The following is a 14,079-nucleotide window of genomic DNA, read 5'->3' on the forward strand; positions in this document are numbered from 1 at the left end:
TTGATGTTGGAGGGTAATCTGAACACGACTGGCCTGTATGTGGCTGGTAATGGTTCAATACTCCAAATGCAATCAAGACCATGTGGAATAGAAAGCAATCTGTGCATTGCTGGACAGCTGTGTGTTAACGGAGCTTCTCTACCAATGAGTACGTCCGTCTGTGGGATTGGATTGAAGACTCTCACTCTGGTTGCGTACTTCCTGTTCCAGTCGTGGCTCTCAGTTGGGTTCAAGCATCAGCCAGCAGGGGAAACCATTTCTATGTGATTATGAGCATGCAGCCATAAAGGTGCCGTCGGATTCCCTCTCGGGTTGTGAGTAGCGCCACTATTTGTATCCCAGGCACTTGAGAACGTGTGTCTTACTGCTGCAGATGTAGTTCAATAACTGCTGCTGTGATCCTCACGCACACACTCCTTGAGGGTTTCTCACGGATACGGCTCAAGGCGTTCCTCATTGATTTGCTCTTTATTAGTCAAACTTTCGCTATTCCACAATACATCTAGACTTTATTCAAATAGTTATAAAAAACACCTTTTATGATGCAGGAAAAAAGGATTGCTGACACTACCCTGAAATCAACATCAACAAATAAATCAAAGAGAATCTTCCCTCCCACTCGCCAGCTTCAAAATGTGGACAGAGAAACAGAAAAAGAAAGAATAGGCCCAGTTCCATGTTAAATGTCAAATAAGCTCCATGGTTAAATGGCGTATGGTCTTGTTCTTTCACTTCTGGCTGATGTAGCAGGGAATTCTTCATGGAAATCAGTCTGTTTTTTTTAATGTTCTACCCGGTCACGTGATGTTGCACACTTATTTCCCCAAAGGGTTAATTGTTGATGGTTATAATTAATGCATTAAAGGCATTTTTGAAACGGCAGCTATTTTAGGAGACTGTACAGCGGCGCTCACTCTGAGCTACGTTTTCTGGGGAGGGGGTCCTCAAAGGGAACCGGGGGCCCCGAAGACTGACGTGGTCCCCAGAGAAGCTTCAGGGCAGAGTTCTCGGTTCTCTCCCTGCTGTTAATCGTGTTGCTTAAAATCCCTCCAGCGCATGAGCCGATCACGGTCCCACCAACGAGAACGTGTTGTCCACAACGCCGTTTTGTTTGGCTCATCTTTCCAGGGAGTCCAGCAGTAAAAATAAAAAAATCAGGTCAAGTGGATGTTTGTATTTCCCATCAGGCCACAGGAAGAGGGGGGGGGCTCTGCTCGCCCCGGTACCGGCGTAGCCCCGTTTCTGCCACGTCTTCCAGCCCTTTGTTATCTCCCCGGCTCGTGGCTGCGGCTCGGCAATATGGCGTCTCCATCTTCACCCTCATCCAGTCGGTCCAGCTTCCTCCTCCTCCTCCTCTGGCTCAGGAAGATGCTCATGTCAAACTTATTTCTCCAAACGCGTGTCACTTCGTCCTTCTCCTTTCCTTCCCCAACTGCCCACTCAATGATTTGATTTGCACCCGCGTAAGAAATACGACGGGAGAGGTGGAACAGCCACCGGCGTGTGCAGCGGAGCGCCCCTCGACAGCCCTCCTTTAGTCGTGGGAGGATCTTCTGTTGGCAGGTTGTTTCTTTGTTGTTAGAAATCCCTTTGCTTTGGCACTTCACAGAATGGTGTAGATGTAAACAAAGATGATTACAAAGAGGTTCAGGAATGTGCCGAGGATGCCCAACATGGCCAGGATGGACTCCTCCTGCTCCTCCTTGACTTCCAGCGCCTGCACGTCCTCAATGGTGATGACTGTGGTGCCCATGACTAGCCTGGCAAGGGGACACTTATCTGGAATGAAAGGAAAGCGTGGAGACCATGTCAGAAGTTGTCACACATCCATAGAAAGCCACAATGGAACTAATTGGGATGCTGCTTTCAAAGCTTAGCATTGCTGCTTTTGTCCTCCACCAAAAAAAGCCCCGCGCATAATCCTCCCACCAGAAGGAGAGCTCTTGTTGTTCGAACAAAACAATGGCCATCCAGGCGGAGAGGAGATTAGTCTGTGAACGCCAGTATTTATGACCCGCCACAGCTTGGAGCCGAGCGCCTTGACACAACGGCGAGCTTGACGCCGGCTCTCGCTCGGCATCATCCCGGGATTATCTGCAAATGAAACTGTTAAATTGCCACCAGTAAAAGCTCAATGGCGTTGCCCGCCATGTCAAAATGAGCACGATGTAATTTTGCTCACTACCGCCCACCTCTTTTCATATATTGCGAATAATTATCCACCCCGAGGTCTTTCTCAGTAGTTACCCTCAGCATAATGCCCTCCTTTCCTATGGAGGAGTGTTGGCAGGTAAAGACCAGGAGCTGGAGATGATGTCGTCACCAAGAGTGTGTGTGTGTGTGTGTGTGTGTGTGTGTGTGTGTGTCAAAAAGGTAAACGGGACCCTTCTTGGCTTGGACTCCTTTTTTTGTGAATGAAACTACAATCCTCATCCTCTTCAGCTCTCATGCCAACATGCTGTACAGATGTAACTTAATACACTCGCATCACCGACATGCAAGAGATGAAAAGACAACAGACAAATACAGAGATGGTGGCTTACCCTAAGGCGTCTAAAGGTGTACGACGACATCATCCGGCATGCTTTTTTGGATCCTCACTGGAAGACCATGGCTTTAGAGGCATGCGACATGTGCAGCCCCTGGGGGAGAAAGGGGTAAGGGGGGGGGGGAGGGGTGAGAGAGAGAGAGAGAGAGAGAGAGAGGATGGCTATGTCGTCCCAGAGGCTGCGATCGACAGACAAAGGTAGCAGCGCCACGGAGCTCAGCGGCGCTTCCAGGGAAAACCTTCTAGTCTGTAGCGCCACCCGTAAGGTTCAACAACACCCCCCCCCCACAGCCCCCAACTTCCCTCTTGAATTAACTTCCGCGTCGCAATTCTTTGCCGTTTATTTATCAGTTCACATCGCTGCTGCTACAGCACTAGCAGCCTCTCTTGAGGGGGCGAGCAGATGCCCCCTCCCGTCTCCCCTCCATTCCTCTCATCCTCTCTCTCTCTCTCTCTCTCTCTCTCTCTCGTCCCTCGTCACTGCTGCGCTGAAACTCCTCCACGTCCCTCCCCAGTGTATCAGTAAATCTACACACACACACACACACGCACCCTTGTTCTGTGGTGTCTCTTCCGCTTGCTCCGTACTTCTCTGGAGAACAGTGCAATTAGTGCCCTTTCAAAAAAAGTATCTTCCCCGTCACCGTGGTCTCCATGGCAACACTGAGCGTGATTACGTCTGTAGACTCAGCCGACGGGGTCTCGGTGACGCCCAGCCTCCCGAGCCGAGGTAAGAACGGGCACGTCCCTGAATGGGTCTGGTCTGGCGGCTGATATTCCGGAAGAGCGGAGAAAGCTGTAGAATCCCGTGGAGCGGTCGAGAGAGGCGAAGGCAGGCGGAGCGCCAGGCGGTCGCTATGGCTCTGCATCTGCCGACGGCGGCGGCGGTGTTACGGTAGGTCCCCAGCACCAGTTCGTCTCCGTGGGAGGAATGTGCATTGCATAACCAAGCAGGAGGATGGCAAGAGAGGGAGGAAGGATTCTGGTGGAGGTGGGAGGGATAGATAGAGGGAGGGAGGGAGAGAGAGAGAGAGAGGGGAGACATTGCGCACGCTTTTGGTTGTCTCCTCCTCTCCCCCTGCTGTGGGGTCTGGTTGAGCACACACACACACACACACACACACACACATGTGCACGGCTACCACCTCAACACTCAAAAATGAAAACATAGACGAAGCCAGAAAGGAGGTGAATTCAGCCCCACGGTGCCGCACTCTGCTCAGAGTTCAGTCGAGCCCGTCAGCGGCTGCTGTTATTGTGGCCGACCTGTGGGGAGGGTGGAGGTTTGGTGGAGAGACAAAGACGGGCAGTGTGAAGATGTGGGCGGGGGTCTGTGAGTCAGACATTTGTCTCCACCGAGTGTTTTCCGAAACAAAGACTATAAAGCCTGCTGAGCTGTCTGTCACTGTGCCTCCTTTCGCCGTTCACGTTCCCTCCCCTTTTATATCCTAATGAAAGCCCTCCCCCCTTTGCTTCTCTGCTTTGTGAACATCGATCGTACATCTTGGTCAGCAGCAAGTGTAGTTACTTCTGATTGGTTCCCCCCAGCGCCACGCTGAAGTGTTGCGGTTAGAAAATGAGGAAAACTGCGTTCCCGTCCAGTTTAAGTTCTGGAGCGTCGGTCAGTGCAGCTGCAAACAGGTTTCTGATCCCGTCGGCTCATTTCTCTCTCGCATCATCCCGTTTGATCTCAGGTGGAGGCTTAAAGCTCCGGAGACGTTGCATGGATAGATTACATTAGCTATCACAATAATTCTTTTATGTTGAAAAAGCTTAATAGACGGAACTCAACATGCATAATGGCTTAAACAGTCTGAGGGTTAATTAATAGAGATGCACCGATCAGGTTTTTGGTGCCGATCACCGATCACTGAAATCAGTACCTGCCGATCCGATAATACCGATCACGGTGTCGATTGAAGCATTCTATTTATTGTGTAGCATTATTGCTATAAGGACTATGAGGAAGTACATATATAAAGCAACTCAAACATTAAAGAAATTACCGATTTCTTTAAACATTTAGGACTTTTACTTTGAAAAATGTCCTCGTTGATACATTACAATTGTTTGATTGTTATTGTAGGGGATTTCAGATATGTATGGAACACATCTGCATCATTCATTTCCTGGAACTCTTGGGGAAATCTATTTACAGGACTTTTTTTAACATACAAAAGTCTGACTTATTTTTATCAACTCTTCCTTGGTACATTAAAAATGTTTTAATGTTAGCATAATTTAAGCTAAATCTCAAACGATCTATAAAGATACAAAATCAGTTCATTGTTTACTTGTATATGTTCGTGTATGATTTGTCGACATCTTATTTTGAAAAACGGATGTTGTTTCACGTGGTTCTTTCCCCTAACTTTGCAAAACCGGATGTTGTCACTTAAATCCTTCCGCTAACTTTATCAAAACCCTCGCGCTCGATCGAATGTGTTTACCGTGAACATCAGTCTATAGGGGGTCAGACATGTGAGAGTCGGCTGAGTTGACCCAGTGATTCAACTCGGGGGACGGGGATGCCGCTCGGTGGTGAGGATCCCCTCGTGGACCTCTCACTCTGCGGCCCTCGCCGGGCGCATCGTCTCCGTTGCGGTGCGCGGCGATTGAAACGTCTGATAGTTCTCGCAGATGTTACGTCATCTGATTGGCCGTTTTGAGAACGCCGATCAAAGCCGATATGGATCGGCGCCGATCAGATCGGTGCATCCCTATTAATTAACTAATATTTTTCTACATATATATATATATACACACACATATATATGTATATACACACACACATATATATACACGTGTGTGTTTTGGTTGAGACACACCAGACACACGAGGGTTACCAAAATCCATCAAGCCCCAGGCTGAGTCTAGTATGTTGAATGCTACGTTGAACTGTGATGTTCCCCCAGAAAAGGAGCTGCTCTGTCACTGCAGTAATCCTCTCATTGTGGCCATGTTGTCTTATTTCAGCTCTGCTGCAGCTCACATTTATAAATAGCCGTTTGGAAGCTTGGGTCTGAAGCAGAGCGGCACATGACGGCGACAAAGCTGCTTTTAAATCTATCGCTTGTTGACAAATGATGGGCAGTGCTCGATTTGCAGTTGGGTGCATAGGTCATAAATAGGGTGTCTGAAGAGGTTGAACATGTGTTTTGCATCATCTTTGGTTTCAATACTGGATGTCAGATCCCCTGTTGGCTGTTGATCTGAATTGTCCAGTTTAGCACCATCAATCCTGTTTCCATCTCGCTTTCAATCAGCAGGCAGATCAATAGTTTAGAGTTTCAGTGGTGCCATTTTCTCTCGACCTCAGGGGTAGTAGAGAGTCAATAAAAACAACAACATCTTTCTCCCACGCTCCCTTTCTCAGGACCAGGGAGGCGTACATGGGGAAGGAAGATGCATGCTACCGGCTGCTGTTACACCTCGCCTCTTCTATGAGTCCCGTTTAGACGGACCCTCAAGATGTCAATGTTGCAGTGACAAATATTTCCATTCAGGAAGTTGTGGAACTTTGTACCTTTTTTCGTTGTATCTGAGGAAAGATTCCAGCTGAATCTTTATTTTCACCGCGAGAGACCCACCAACAAAACGATCTCGAGCGTTTTAGCGGCTGGTTATCGGCCAGTCTCGAAGCTTAGCTCCAGAATAATCAGAAACGACACAGAGCTTCAGGCCAATTTCTCCTTTTCTTCTCTCGTTCTGGTTGTTCCACATAGTCTCACTCTAATGCACATTATCTGCAGTGTCCACTGAGGCGGACTGTGTGTTGGGCCGAGACGTGTCACAGTCGCACTGTTTCCCCTCTCCTCTGTCCCGTTGCCCTGGAGGGGTCAGGAAAGACCGGACACTGTCGAGCCACGAGCTTGAGTCTGAGTGTTAGCCACCCACTCGGTGTGACCCGCCTGCTCAATGCCTCTTTCCCCGTTGGGAAGTCACAGACACCCCCATGACTATTTGTGGCTTTTCCCTTCATTCGCAGCTTAGAGGGGGCGGGGCTTATCTCTGTGGCTTTCCTCAGTTGAAACGGTTATCATTTCCGCCATCCACCACGGAAGAACTAACCACTAGTTCTGCTTTATATGTCCCACACACGTCTGAACATCTAACCCCTCGTGTTTGGGTTCAGAAATTAATTTGCCAAAGTTTAAATATTTCAACTTGAGGCAATGTGGGTTTTATGTGGACCAACGACTGGCCTATCCTGTTGTCTCAAATGGCACACGTGTGTGTTAGATCATGAATATGAACACTCGGCTAAACTGCATTCATCTTTTTTGTGATTATATATGTTCGCCACTCGCTGCTGACAAACCCACCGCCCTGACATTGCCTTAGAAGAGTTGCATATGAACACATCTAGCAGATACGTAGCAACAGGTTTTTCCCTGTAAAAGTTTTTTTCTGTTTAGAGTTTTTCCTGATGTGAGGTCAAAGGTCAGGGGCGTCATATGTGTCCTGATTGTAAAGCCATCTGAGGCAAATTCGTAATTTGTGATATTGGGCTACATAAAATAAACTGAATTGAATGAGCTTTCCTTTGCTCTCCTTTTCAAGTTTCAAGTTTTTTATTGTCACATCCCCTTTTATACAAGTATAATCGGTTTGTGAAATTCTTATGTGCAAAACACCCGACAGCAGTAGCAGACTAAAAAAAGAATAAGAATGAGAATGAGAATGAGAATAAACTATACAATATCCACACAAAAAAAGAAGAAAGTATTAACAATATATATATATAAAACAATGTAATAGAATATACATCATGAATTTCCTCAGTCGCCTAAGGAAATACAGGCGTTGTTGGGCCCTTTTCACCACGTGAGTGGTGTGCGTGGTCCATGTGAGGTCCTCGGAGATGTGCACGCCGAGGAACTTGAAGCTGCTGACCCTCTCTACTGCAACTCCGTCTATGGAGATGGGGGTGTGCTCTCCTCTCCGCTTCCTGTAGTCCACGATCAGCTCCTTGGTCTTCTTGACGTTGAGGACGAGGCTGTTCTCCTGGCACCACTGTACCAGTGATCCAACCTCCTCCCTGTAGGCTGTCTCGTCGTCGTTGGTGATCAGCCCCAACACTGTTGTGTCGTCAGCAAACTTGATGATGACGTTGGAGCTGTGCATGGCCGTGCAGTCGTGGGTGTACAGGAGTAGAGGAGAGGGCTCAACACGCATCCCTGAGGGGCTCCCGTGTTGAGGGTCAGCGGCTCTGAGGTGGTACCGCCCATCCTCACCACCTGGCGGCGGCCCGACAGGAAGTCCAGTATCCAGCTGCACATGGTAGAGTGCAGGCCTAGACCTCTGAGCTTGGTGTCGAGCTTGGCGGGAACAATAGTGTTGAGCGCTGAGCTGTAGTCCTCAACCAGCATGCGCACACAACAGTCCTCCGCCGCCAGGTGGGAAAGGGCGGTGTGAAGTGCCATGGCAATTGCGTCGTCGGTGGATCTGTTTTGACGATATGCAAATTGCCATGGGTCCAGCGTGGCAGGCAACATGGAACAAATGAAGTCCTTGACCAACCTCTCAAGCATTTACTGACAATCGAGGTGAGGGCTACGGGTCTCCAGTCATTCAGGCAGGTTACCTTGGGGTGTTTGGGGACAGGCACAATGGTGGACATCTTGAAGCTCTCAGGAACAACAGCCTGGGACAGGAGAGGTTGAAGATGTCTGCGAAGACTCCTGCCAACTGGTCTGCACATGCTCTGAGGCGCGCCCGGGATGTGGTCGGGACCTGCCGCCTTCCGGATGTCCACCCGCTTGAAGGCTCTGCGCACGTCAGCCTCTGAGATGATCAGCAGGCTGGTCTCCTCGGCAGCGCTGCCTTGGCGGGCTGCCATTCACGTCGAACCGAGCAAAGAATGTATTTAGCTCGCCTGGGAGGGAGGTAGAGAGTTCTCTTCACCGCTGGTTCTCCCTCTGAAGTCCGTGATTGTCTGTAGCCCTTCCACACACCTCTCACGTCATGGCTCTTGAGCTTTTCCTCCACCTTGTTCCTGAACTCCCGCTTGGCAGAGCCGATGGTCTTCGGAGGTCGTGGCGGGCTCTTTGTATTCCGCCATATTCCCGAGTCAAAGGCGGTGTTCGCGTCGGAGTGCAGCGCGAACATCGCCATTTATCCACGGTTTCTGGTTGGGATAAATCCGAACCGACTTGGTAGGAACAACGTCATCTATGCATTTCTTGATGAACCCGGTGACTGAGGACGCGTACTCACTGTCGTTGTTGTCCGACGCGACCTGAACACATCCCAGTCAGCACGTTCAAAACAGTCCTGTAGCATAGACTCCGATTGGTCCGACCAGCGTTGCACTTCCTTCACAGCGATTGGTTGCTGCTTAAGCCTCTGCCTGTAGGCGGGAGTAGTTGGATGGGCGGTGGTCCGATTTGCGAGCGGTGGGCGGAGGAGGGCTTTGTATCCATCCCGGAAGGAGTGTAGCAGTGGTCGAGAATCCGCTCCCCCGTGTTGCTTGTTATGTGTTGGTAGAACTTGGAGAACTTTCTTCAGGTTCGCTTTGTTGAAGTCCCCGCCACAATGAAAGCAGCCTCGGGTGTGCCGACTCCTGCTCGCTGATCGCCCGTAGAGTTCCTTCAGCGCTATGTCCGTGTTAGCTTGAGGCGGAATGTACACAGCAGTTACGGTGACTGCTGTAAACTCCCATGTAGCCAAAATGGTCGACACATGAGCATTAGGTACTCCAGGTCCGGGAACAGAACGACTTGAGAGTATGTACATGACTTTGGTTGCACCAAGATCTGTTTATCATGAGACATACCCCCCCTCCACGATCTTTACCAGAGAGAGTCTTTGTTCTGTCCGCGCGGTGGACGGAAAATCCTGCCGGCTCGATGGCTGAGTCGGTAACCTCCTCCGACATCCATGTCTCCGTAAGGCAGATGATGCAGTTGTCCTTAGTTTCCGGTGGTATTGAATACGAGTCTGTAGCTCACATAGCTTATTGTGCAAAGACTGTACATTTGCCAGTAAAATGGTGGGTAGTGGGGGTCGATTGGCTCGACGTCTCAGCCTGACCAGCACGCCAGCTCGCTTCCCCCTCCGTCGGCGACGCTTGCGTGAGATCGCGCCTAAAATGGAAGGAGATAGTTCCGCTACTGTTCCTGGCGGGACGTCCGAGTAAGAGTTGAAAAACTCTGGTAGGCGGCGAGCAACTGCCGATCCAATCTCCAGAAGTGTGCATCTGTCGTACGTTAACTGGCTGCTAACGTTTTGTGCAAAAATAGTCGCAAGAAGAATAAATAACAAAAAACTACTACAAAATCCGGGAGCTCGCAACACAGCAGCCATCACGTACGGCGCCATCCTGACCAACTGGTGGAACTAAAAGGCTTTGTTTACCTTCAGCTCACGTGTGTGTCAGTGCTGACAACAGCATGCTACCCGGCTCTCAGTGACTTGAACTAAAGTACTAAATACTCTGTAAACAAAAGAAAGCAATACAGGTCATAGTATAGGAGGGTATTGGTAGTTTCTTTGGGCCAACATTGTTAATGTTTAAAATACTGATTATAGAAGCTGTCCTCTTTAGCGTGACACATTGCCATGAAAGTAAAATAACTTTAGAGTGTATTTATATAGCCACGACAGTGTCGACGGGATTAAAGCTTCATTTGCCATCTGATAGCTTATGTAATATTTAGCCGTTTCTTGAGTCTACCTGACTGATTGCAGAGTGTGTGAGGAAAAGTTAACATGCTTTATGAACACATATTTATTTTCGCTTCACAATTGCAGCAGCGGCTAATTAAAGGAAATGATCAAGTGTGCTCATCCCACACCAGCGAGCCTGCGTGCATCTCGGCTAGCCTCATTAGAAACGGGCCGCGGTCCCAGGAGCCGAGTTATGAGCCTCTCTGAAATGATTAGTGTTGTTCCACTTGGAGGGAGAAAAGCTTTATCTGAGCAGAAGTGCTTCACATTGAATCCGTTCACGTGACGGTTCCTCGTCCGTGGCGTGGGCTTTTGGAACATAAAGAAAAAGTTGGTTGTTGTTTTGTCACAAATACGGATGCTGGTTTTCACGTCGCAGTAATTAACGGCACAGAGGTGCCTCCCGCCTTAAAATACCAAACGTCAGTCCGTCTGTTGTAATTGGAGGACTCTTTGCATCTTCACAAGGGAAATCAAGGTAGAATAAGCATTAAATTGGATGAGAAATAAGACTTGAGTCGTCAGTAGATGACAGGGTGTTCGGTGTTAATTAGAATGTCTTTGTTTGATGATAAGTGGGGTATTCTTCTGTGGTTGATTATCGGTGCTATTTCCAGGTTTGAACTATAATGAGACGAGGTCATCCTCGTATACCATGTCTAGTAACTAAAGGGTTCTTTGGTCTACCAACACCGTTATTGTTGTTTTATTACACGTTAAACATGAAATAGTGAATATTTTTCTCTTATCCTCTGATTCTCTTTGAGCTATTAACAATGTAAATGTGTTGAGCAAATCTTTTCAACAAACATTTTTAGCTATTCTGCCTTCATCAGGGTCTCTAATAACTTTTCATTGAGCTCCCATTGGTCTGCATGAATTCTCAAAGGTAGAAGCTACTTTCCAGGCTACTATTTTTATCCTCGAGCAGGACCGATTCATGAGTCTTATCACATATATTTTACTATTGGTTTAAATGGTGGCTAAATAGTAACACATGTAGCATTTCAGAAATAAATGTTCTCTAAAAACAAATATGAGTAGATATGCTGTTTTATTATAATGTATTCATTGTATTTGTCAAATATAAGTGTGTTGGTTTGGGGTATCACCAAAAAACGTAACACCTAATCCTTATGTTAATGTTAACATTTCTTTCCACGTGATTAGAAATGTGTTTTATCATGACTTATTACTGATTTAAATCAGTCCTAATCTTACAACACCATTTCTGAGGCTGTGGCCGGCGAGACTATAGCCGAATAAATTATTTATTTGTGGTCTGATGACCACTAAATCCATTGATCACCATTTAAGAAATGTCAATTTCGACTTTTTTATTTTGCCCCTCTTGTCCATGCTCATTGTATTCGGTACGACACCATTGCTGCTCTTCTTTTTCACCGTTCTATAAGCAACAACTCTGACTGGGCAGACTGGTCTTGACCTTCAGTGCTACACGGCCTTCCGTTGTCACCCAAAGGCCAAGAGGAAGCGACTGTCCGGCTGCTCGACATTCTTTACACACCGTTATCCCCCTGGATGTTTGGAGGAGCGCCGCAGGAGCAGTAATTCTACCACGTAGCATCCAGAATTGTGCCCAGTTCACATCTGTAAACCGACATAATAAAACGAACCTCGACTCCCGCCGCCTCTGGGGGTGTTGTCTGTATATAATTATCTCTTATGTTATTACCATTTGTGTCCTCTATTGATTTTCATATTTTTAGCCCGAGGTAGGCTTGCAACGCTGAAATATTTTGTTAGGAAATCTCGGTGCATGGTGATTTACTAGACGACCGCTATGTTCTGCCCTTGACTCCCAGCTAGCTGGACAGATAGGAGACGCTCCGATCACCGAGTCAGACAAGGCCCGTCGCTTCCTGCATACAAAACCAAAGATATTATCTCAAACTAAGACGCCTTCCTCAGGATGTTGGTAACTGATGTAAAACCAGGGACGGGGATGTATCCGAGGTGGATTTTTTAAAGCTAAGAAATCAATCTGTTTGTCCTTTAATGTGATTCTTCTTCTGTACTTATTTAGTTAAAGAAAATGTACATTTCCAAAAGAAGACATTTTATATTGTACTTATTAATACTTCTACAGTGGGAAACGGGTTTCTCCAGTTGCTCCCCGGCCGCTTCACTGCAGCCCACTGCTCCTTAATATCCAAGGATGGGTTGTGAATGCAGAGAAGAATTTCCCCACGAGGATAAAATAAAAGTGTACATTTCTTTTCTCAAGTGGGCATGATGTTGGTACAGTGTTTTGATATTTCAAGCACAGCAAGTAATCTGTTTGTTGACAGCCTAACGAGCCCTTATGACCACACTAGTGTTCTGGTTTGAGCCACCTAGGGGCTGCTGTTGTTTCTTGACGCGTTACTTTGATCCGTCAGGTCACCTCAGTGCGTTACTCATTTTTTAAGGACTTTTTGACATTTAAACCCAAAGCTTAATCTTAGATGCTGCCTTTAGTATATACAGTACATATGTATATGAGTGGTTGTGTGGATTTTCCAACTTTTTTTCAACAACTTCCTGACACACTATTTCGGTTAGGCAATTGCTTCGACGCTCGGTGAGGCTACGGGGGCGAACATGGAGACGGTGAAATCCAACTGTCGCGCCTTTATTTCAAGCATCCTTTGCATATGCCAGGCTAACTCATTGCAGAGCGGGAGTGCTCCCCCATTAACTATTAATCAGCCTCGGCATCCAACATGGCTACTCCAGCACCCATCTATATGGCCCCCAGAAGGCCCTAAATCACAGAGATTGAGGCTTGCTGTTCGTAGCTCTGTGATGACTGCAGGTCAGCAGTACCAAGACGGTCATAGCGGTGATGGATGTCCTGCCTCTTTCGGCAGCTCGTCCTATGGCTTGGAGGAGATCAGGCTTTGATTGTATCTCCTTACTCTGTGTACTGCATCACAGTCCGTGCTTCCAGTGGGTGATGGAGTTTCTTGAGTTGCATGGAAATGTGAGTAGATTCATAGGGTGAAAAGGGAAGTGCCCAAAAACGGCACTTGAGGCGCATTCACCACCTATTCTATGGGGATCGACCCTTTGGAGTCAATCCCCATAGAAATGGGGGATGAACTGTAAGTTCTCGAGAAGGGTCGTCCTTCAGTCAAAGGATCGGTGCTTCGATCCCCGGCTCTGCTCGTCCACGTCGATGTGTCCTTGGGCAATGTTAGATAGTCCTGATGGGCAGGTGGGGCCTTGCATCTTAGCTCCTCCCATTAGTGTGTGAACGGGTGAATGCCGACACCTTGTGTTAAAGAGCTTCGAGTAGTCTGAAGACTATAAGCGATGTAAAAGTACAGTCTTTTTAGCATTTTATTTTTATGTTAACACTGAGACCAACCAGGCAGCAGCAGCGAAAACGGGTGCCTATCGTGTTTTTTGTAGTTTTAAACCAGGGAATCGTTTAAATTCCATTATTTTGAAATGCAATTTATTTACTTTTATCTCCGAAGCCTTTATCAAGTTGGAAAAACATGTTGATACATTAGTAGTTGATCAGGGAAAGTTTTATTTAAATCTGAATACAATAAAGATTGGTCAATTTCATTTGATTCTTTAAATGCTGGAATGTATTAAGTTAAATTTAATCAGGAAATGTACCTCTTCAATGTTAACTTGTAAAAAATAACATGACGATCTGACTAACGACAGGCTACGGTAAACTTGTATTGTTTATCTGTAGTTCACACTCTACCAATGGTCCATCAAATTCCTTGCATCTCACCCTGAATAGATGCGTCATCATTCAATAGTGCAAAGCGAGCCTCATTATGCTCGACGGTTTTGAGCTGAAAAATTGAGTGATGTGTTTTTGTTCCATCGTCGCA

General features: G+C 47.2%; 1 protein-coding gene and 1 long non-coding RNA gene across 7 annotated transcripts in view; one reads left to right on the forward strand and one right to left on the reverse strand.

Annotated features, from left to right (window-relative positions):
• The window catches only part of birc6 (baculoviral IAP repeat containing 6), a 102,844-nt gene that overhangs the window by 64,399 nt on the left and 24,366 nt on the right, over positions 1 to 14,079 (forward strand). The gene's annotated exons all lie outside the window — the stretch shown is intronic.
• LOC130207189 (uncharacterized) lies at positions 456 to 3,438 on the reverse strand. The gene is made up of 3 exons (XR_008834250.1): positions 3,101 to 3,438; positions 2,544 to 2,642; positions 456 to 1,779 (listed from the first exon to the last, which is right to left on the reverse strand). It is a non-coding gene; the product is annotated as an uncharacterized LOC130207189 (long non-coding RNA).

This window comes from Pseudoliparis swirei, chromosome 17 (assembly GCF_029220125.1).
Source record: "Pseudoliparis swirei isolate HS2019 ecotype Mariana Trench chromosome 17, NWPU_hadal_v1, whole genome shotgun sequence".
Taxonomy (NCBI): domain Eukaryota; kingdom Metazoa; phylum Chordata; class Actinopteri; order Perciformes; family Liparidae; genus Pseudoliparis; species Pseudoliparis swirei.